The following is a 7,341-nucleotide window of genomic DNA, read 5'->3' as shown; positions in this document are numbered from 1 at the left end:
CCGAAAAATAGCAGTTATTCGGAATTAAAATACCGGTATAGTTTTTAACCTGTCGGCTTTGCCCACCCTGGATCGCTTACGTCTGCTCCCAGCAACTGCGCAGTGCTAAGTTTATTTCGAGTATACGGTATAAAAAATATTATAGCAATTATAAAAACGCTGGTAAATTTCCGAGAAAAGTATGCCACCTCCTGCAAATAAGCTTATACCCGAAATTAGCTGCGGGTAAATAAATAATTCATTCGATGGAATTGTGGTTGATTGTAGCATTTTTCTCATTGTAATGATTCTAAGTAGACCTCATGATGAATGATTATAAAAATCTGTGAAATGGTTTTCATTATCTCATACACCATACAGGATGTTTCTGTACTAATTGTTCAAATTTTAGGGGATGATGGAGAAGGATATCAATGAGACAGAGAAGCCTGGGCTGGAAACAACTGAGAAGAGGAGGTCACGACGTGGGTATCACGGATTTACTTCAAACTTTGTACACCTTTAGTAGCCCATTAAAACAACATAATGTGCAAGTAGTAAGGTGCACTACTCTGGCGATTCCGAGAAAATCGCAAGAGAAGTTTTACGCGTCTATTATGTAAGTGATGTATCTGTGTGAAGTTGCTGATTGCAAGACGTAATTGCCGGCACCGGTAGCTTAGCGTGTTCGGTCGGAAGGTTAGCTGCCCTCAGTAATAAAAAAGCTGAGCGAATGGATCAATGATGAACTTGAACGGGTGTCACGTGACGTCCACACCGAACAACTGCAACGAACAAAATGAGATTGAAGAAAAAGCGGTTAGCGTCAGAGCTACGCAGATGGGTCGTAGACCAGACCGGATCCAGCAAACATTAACTCTATGATCTATTTTTTTTTCATCACTGGTCACATTACTTATTTTATATGAAATTTGAGAAGTAATGTAATTAAAAAACCACGCGCCTTTTCATGAAATTGTAGTGAATTTCATATTATTTGACTAGTTACTATTTTTAATTAAATTGTCAAGGACAAGGGACTGGCTTGGAAAGCCCTTGTAACCTTCATTTTTGTAGTAGAAGTGTAAATTCTGTGATATTCAAAAAATTTGCACCTACACTATTCGTTCTTGTGACATTAGCAACGTCTCGCCGCTACGCAGGTTAACAGCCAAATGGCACCCACCTCTGTGTCTGCAGCTCGAAGCGTTAACGCGCAAATTAGTTCCGGGTGCCTTTCCAGACTGCATGTTATTTCGCAAATCACGACAGGCACAAATTTTCAGGAAACGTCTATGCGTTACTTCGTATTGCGGTATTCGTTTGGTCTCGGCTATAACAGGTGTATTTCAGACTGGGTACAAAAACATTAATTTCAATTACGCATAGGAGCAGTGCTAAAATTTTTTGTTTTTACATGATCTTTTTTTTTAAAGAAACAAGTAATTTTTATTCATAAAAAAATGGCTCTGAGCAATGTGGGACTTAACATATGAGGGCATCAGTCCCCTAGAACTTAGAACTACTGAAACCTAACTAACCTAAGGACATCACACACATCCATGCGCCAGGCAGGATTCGAACCTGCGACCGTAGCGGCCTCGCGGTTCCAGACTGTAGCGCCTAGAACCGCATGGCCACTCCTGCCGGCTTACCACCAATCCTGACACTTGTATCAGCCCTTCCTCGCAATGAACCACGCGCTCTTTCAAATTTGGACTGAAACACATGCAATGATCACACGGTAACAACAACGGCACATTGTCGATAGATTGGGAATACGCCAATGCCCGTCAGTGCCCCCATAGTCAGATATTCATTGGATTCACTTCCGATGAACGGGGAGAATCTGCTACTGGACTTCTCGATCAATCCACAGCCCATAAAACGTTGCGGTGAGGTGCTATTGCATGATCCATAGAAAATGAGGTGATGCCCCGTCATGCATAAACCACAGTCGTGATATTTGTGCAAGGATAACATTCTCGAATGGTGGTGGTAATTCATCACGCTGAAATCAGTGATTCAAGGTACCAATCTGTTCGGTAAATTCTATGGTTCTATTAGTCTGTCATTGACATTTCTTGCCCATATACTGATACTGAAGCAATCCTGATGGTAGCTTGAGAATTTTCCATCTGTCCACATATGCATACTGTGATAATTTACTATACCAATGCCCAATTAACTCCAATGGAAAGACAGTCAACATCATCCAATACTACACATTGCTCGTCACAAGTAAAATGGCCCATAGCTAAACAGTTATTGATTCCTGGACATATAATTATAAGGATTTTTCTTCTAGTTTTGATCAATATGACCTCCTATAGCACACTGGCCGCGCTTTCCGGAGGACGACGGTTCAAACCCGCGTCCGGCCATCCTAATTTAGATTTTCCGTGATTTCCTTAAATCACTTCAGGCAAATGCCGGAATGGTTCTTTTGAAAGGGCATGGCTGACTTCCTTCCCCATCCTTCTCTAATCTAATGGGACCAAAGACCTCGCTGTTTGGTCCCCTTAGCAAATTAACTTCTGGTTTAGTAACAATTTCTGCAATACATTTTTCACACTTTTTTTTTAAATTTTTCACTGCAAATTTTACGTATCTTTTTCAGTGTGTACATACAGTATTTACGTTTTAATCATTTCGTTCTGATCATTTTTTTTTCTATTTACAATATGTAGGAAACAGGACTACAGTAGCGGGTGAAGATAAACGCCACACACACACACACACACACACACACACACTCACACAACTACAGGGTGCCCTTAGTTAAAATGCCAGTTTCAAAACACTGGTGATAAAGAACCACTGCTCAGAATGACATCAAATCTGAACAACATATTATGACGCAGGGGGAAACGGCATGGAAAAAAAATATTTAATGAAAATTTGACGTACACATGTCGCTGTAAGCGTAGGGATATGCACGCAAACAGACGCCCGGCACACGGCTGTTTCTCAGTTTGCGTCTGAGATGCCCAGCATGACAGTCATTATGAAGGAACGTGCACTGCTAGTAAATGTGTTTTACAAAATTGGCGACTGTGCACCAGTAGCCCTGTATAAATTCTGGACACTGAAGGGCATGAAGAAAGATCTGTGTTTGCTAAGGATCTGGAGGAAATGATTACGAAATTCGGAAAAACAGATTCTTTTGAAGTGCAATGTGGCAGAGGGAGTCATGTTGTTGATCCGACGGCTGCCGAAGATGTGGGCACGGCATTGTTGGAGGGGACATTGCCTCAAAGTTAGACAAGCCTGCGAGCATGGTGCGTAAAATCCAACGAATGATCCTGCGTTGCTATCCATACAAAATCACCCACGTGCAGGAGTTGCTTCCTGCTGACCTGCCCACAAGTCTGAAATTTCTTGTTCGCATGGAAGTGAACAATGCATGTTGATGGAACATTCTGTGGACAGACGAAGCCCATTTCCATTTCCAAGGATAAGTCAATACGGAGAATTGCAGAATATGAGCAACGGAAAATCTGCTCTCACATCAACCGGTATCACTTCACTCTGCAAATGCGACAGTATGTTGTGAGTTGACAGCATCGTTTATCGTAGGGCCGTATTTTTTTCGAGGATATGAGTCCAGCAGGTCCTATTAGCTGTACCGTCACTGGTAAACGCTATGCGAGTTTTTACGCATCATTGTCATTCCAACCGCCGGCCGGGGTGGCCGAATGGTTCTAGGCACTACAGTCTGCAACCGCGCGACCGCTATGGTCGCAGGTTCGTATCCTGCCTCGGGCATGGATGTGTGTGCTGTCCTTAGGTTAGTTAGGTTTAAGTAGTTCTAAGTTCTAAGGGACTGATGACCTCAGAAGTTAAGTCCCATAGTGCTCAGAGTCATTTGAACCATTTTTTGTCATTCCAACCCGTCAACAACAAGGATAAGTAAGTAGCATCATTTTTATGCAAGATGGCGCTCCTCTCCATATTACACACCCAGTGAAGCGGCTGCCGCAGAGGCATTTTGGAAATGCTAGAATTATCAGCCGTCATTTCTCTATAGCCTGGCAGTCCAGAATCACCTGATCATAATCCGTGTATCTTCTGGTTGTGAAACGTGTTGTGTTCAGTGCTCCAGTTACAAACGCAGTTGAACTGAAGGCAGGCATTGGGCAACTCATTCTGAACATGACACATGACCCCCAAGACACACTGATCTGTTGTGAACATTTCGTTTTTCGACTTCAACTCGTGGCAGAAAACGGTGGACAGCATTTGGAACAAGTCTTTCTCCAGTTTCACGACAGCTAGAAACCAATGTCATTTTAATTTTTATCCTGTTTTTGACACCAGAACAATTAAAAACCGATGTCATTTTGCTTTTTACACAGTTTTTGTCCTCGTTGTTGTTGTTGTCTTCAGTCTTGAGACTGGTTTGATGCAGCTCTCCATGCTACTCTATCCTGTGCAAGCTTCTTCATCTCCCAGTACTTACTGCAACCTACATCCTTCTGAATCTGCTTAGTGTATTCATCTCTTGGTCTCCCTCTACGATTTTTACCCTCCACGCTGCCCTCCAGTTCTAAATTTGTGATCCCTTGATGCCTCAGAACATGTCCTACCAACCGGTCCCTTCTTCTTGTCAAGTTGTGCCACAAACTCCTCTTCTCCCCAATTCTATTCAATACCTCCTCATCAGTTATGTGATCTACCCATCTAATTTTCAGCATTCTTCTGTAGCACCACATTTCGAAAGCTTCTATTCTCTTCTTGTGCAAACTATTTATCGTCCATGTTTCACTTCCATACATGGCTACACTCCATACAAATACTTTCAGAAACGACTTCCTCACACTTCAATCTATACCCGATGTTAACAAATTTCTATTCTTCAGAAACGCTTTCTTTGCCATTGCCAGTCTACATTTTATATCCTCTCTACTTCGACCATCATCAGTTACTTTGCTCCCCAAATAGCAAAACTCCTTTACTACTTTAAGTGTCTCATTTCCTAATCTAATACCCTCAAAATCACCCGACTTAATTCGACTACATTCCATTATTCTCGTTTTGCTTTTGTTGATGTTCATCTTATATCCTCCTTTCAAGACACTGTCCATTTCGTTCAACAGCTCTTCCAAGTCCTTTGCTGTCTCTGACAGAATTACAATGTCATCGGCGAACCTCAACGTTTTTATTTCTTCTCCATGGACTTTAATACCTACTCCGAATTTTTCTTTTGCTTCCTTTACTGCTTGCTCAATATACAGATTGAATAACATCGGGGACAGGCTACAACCCTGTCTTACTCCCTTCCCAACCGCTGCTTCCCTTTCATGCCCATCGACTCTTATAACTGCCATCTGGTTTCTGTACAAATTATAAATAGCTTTTCGCTCCCTATATTTTACCCCTGCTACCTTTAGAATTTGAAAGAGAGTATTCCATTCAACATTGTCAAAAGCTTTCTCTGTGTCTACAGATGCCAGAAATGTAGGTTTGCGTTTCCTTAATCTAGCTTCTAAGATAAGTCGTAGGGTCAGTATTGCCTCACGTGTTCCAACATTTCTGCGGAATCCAAACTCATCTTCGCCTAGGTCGGCTTCTACCAGTTTTTCCATTCGTCTGTATAGAATTCTCATTAGTATTTTGCAGCTGTGACTTATTAAACTGATAGTTCGGTAATTTTCACATCTGTCAACACCTGCTTTCTTTGAGATTGGAACTGAAGTCTGAGGGTATTTCGCCTCTCTCATACATCTTGCTCACCAGATGGTAGAGTTTTGTCATGACTGGTTCTCCCAAGGCCGTCAGTAGTTCTAATGGAATGTTGTCTACTCCCGGGGCCTTGTTTCGACTCAGGTCTTTCAGTGCTCTGTCAAACTCTTCACGCAGTATCGTATCTCCCATTTCATCTTCATCTACATCCTCTTCCATTTCCATAATATTGTCCTCAAGTACATCGCCCTTGTATAGACCCTCTATATACTCCTTCCACCTTTCTGCTTTCCCTTCTTTGCTTAGAACTGGGTTTCCATCTGAGCTTTTGACATTCATACAAGTGGCTCTCTTTTCTCCAAATGTCTCTTTAATTTTCCTGTAGGCAGTATCTATCTTACCCCTAGTGAGATAAGCCTCTACATCCTTACATTTATCCTCTAGCCATCCCTGCTTAGCCATTTTGCACTTCCTGTCGATCTCATTTTTGAGACGTTTGTATTCCTTTTTGCCTGCTTAATTCACTGCGTTTTTATATTTTCTCCTTTCATCAATTAAATTCAATATTTCTTCTGTTACCCAAGGATTTCTACTAGCCCTCGTCTTTTTACCTACTTGATCCTCTGCTGCCTTCACTACTTCATCCCTCAGAGCTACCGATTCTTCTTCTACTGTATTTCTTTCCCCCATTCCTGTCAATTATTCCCGTATGCTCTCCCTGAAACTCTGTAAAACCTCTGGTTTAGTCAGTTTATCCAGGTCCCATCTCCTTAAATTCCCACCTTTTTGCAGTTTCTTCAGTTTTAATCTACAGTTCATAACCAATAGATTGTGGTCAGAGTCCACATCTGCTCCTGGAAATGTCTTACAATTTAAAACCTGGTTCCTAAATCTCTGTCTTAACCATTATATAATCTATCTGATACCTTCTACTATCTCCAGGATTCTTCCATGTATACAACCTTCTTTAATGATTCTTGAACCAATTGTTAGCTATGATCAATTTATGCTCTGTGAAAAATTCTACCAGATATGAGTCTAACACTAACCAAAACGGCCTTGCTGTGCTGGTACTGCGAACGACTGAAAACAAGGGGAAACTAGATATGAGTCCAGCAGGTCCTATTAGCTGTACTACAGTCACTCGTAAACGCTATGCGAGTTTTTACGCATCATTGTCATTCCAACCGCCGGCCGGGGTGGCCGAATTTTTCTAGGCACTACAGTCTGCAACCGCGCGACCGCTACGGTCGCAGGTTCGAATCCTGCCTCGGGCATGGATGTGCGTGATGTCCTTAGGTTAGTTAGGTTTAATTAGTACTAAGTTCTAGGCGACTGATGACCTCAGAAGTTAAGTCGCATAGTGCTCAGAGCCATTTGAACCATTTTGAACAGAAATGAAAACAACAAATAAACGGTTGTGAACTGTGTTACAACATTCAAGAGTCAAAACATCCAAAATGAAATCCAAGAGTCATAACATGTGCTACTTGTGTAGAACAAATAGGTCTGTGCGTCTGGAGGTCTCTTTCTAACATCTCGCTGTTGCAACCGAACGTTACACCATGACGCAGACATAGATTTGAAATAGCGAACAGACACGTCAACGACCCACGGGCAGTGCACAGTTTTGAAAAAAAAAAAAGAAAAAAAATGGAGGTTTGAATGTGGCTCTTT

The sequence above is a fragment of the Schistocerca nitens genome, chromosome 3 (assembly GCF_023898315.1).
Source record: "Schistocerca nitens isolate TAMUIC-IGC-003100 chromosome 3, iqSchNite1.1, whole genome shotgun sequence".
Taxonomy (NCBI): Eukaryota; Metazoa; Arthropoda; class Insecta; order Orthoptera; family Acrididae; genus Schistocerca; species Schistocerca nitens.
The sequence above is the reverse complement of the archived record's forward strand: the minus strand, read 5'-3'. Positions refer to the sequence as shown.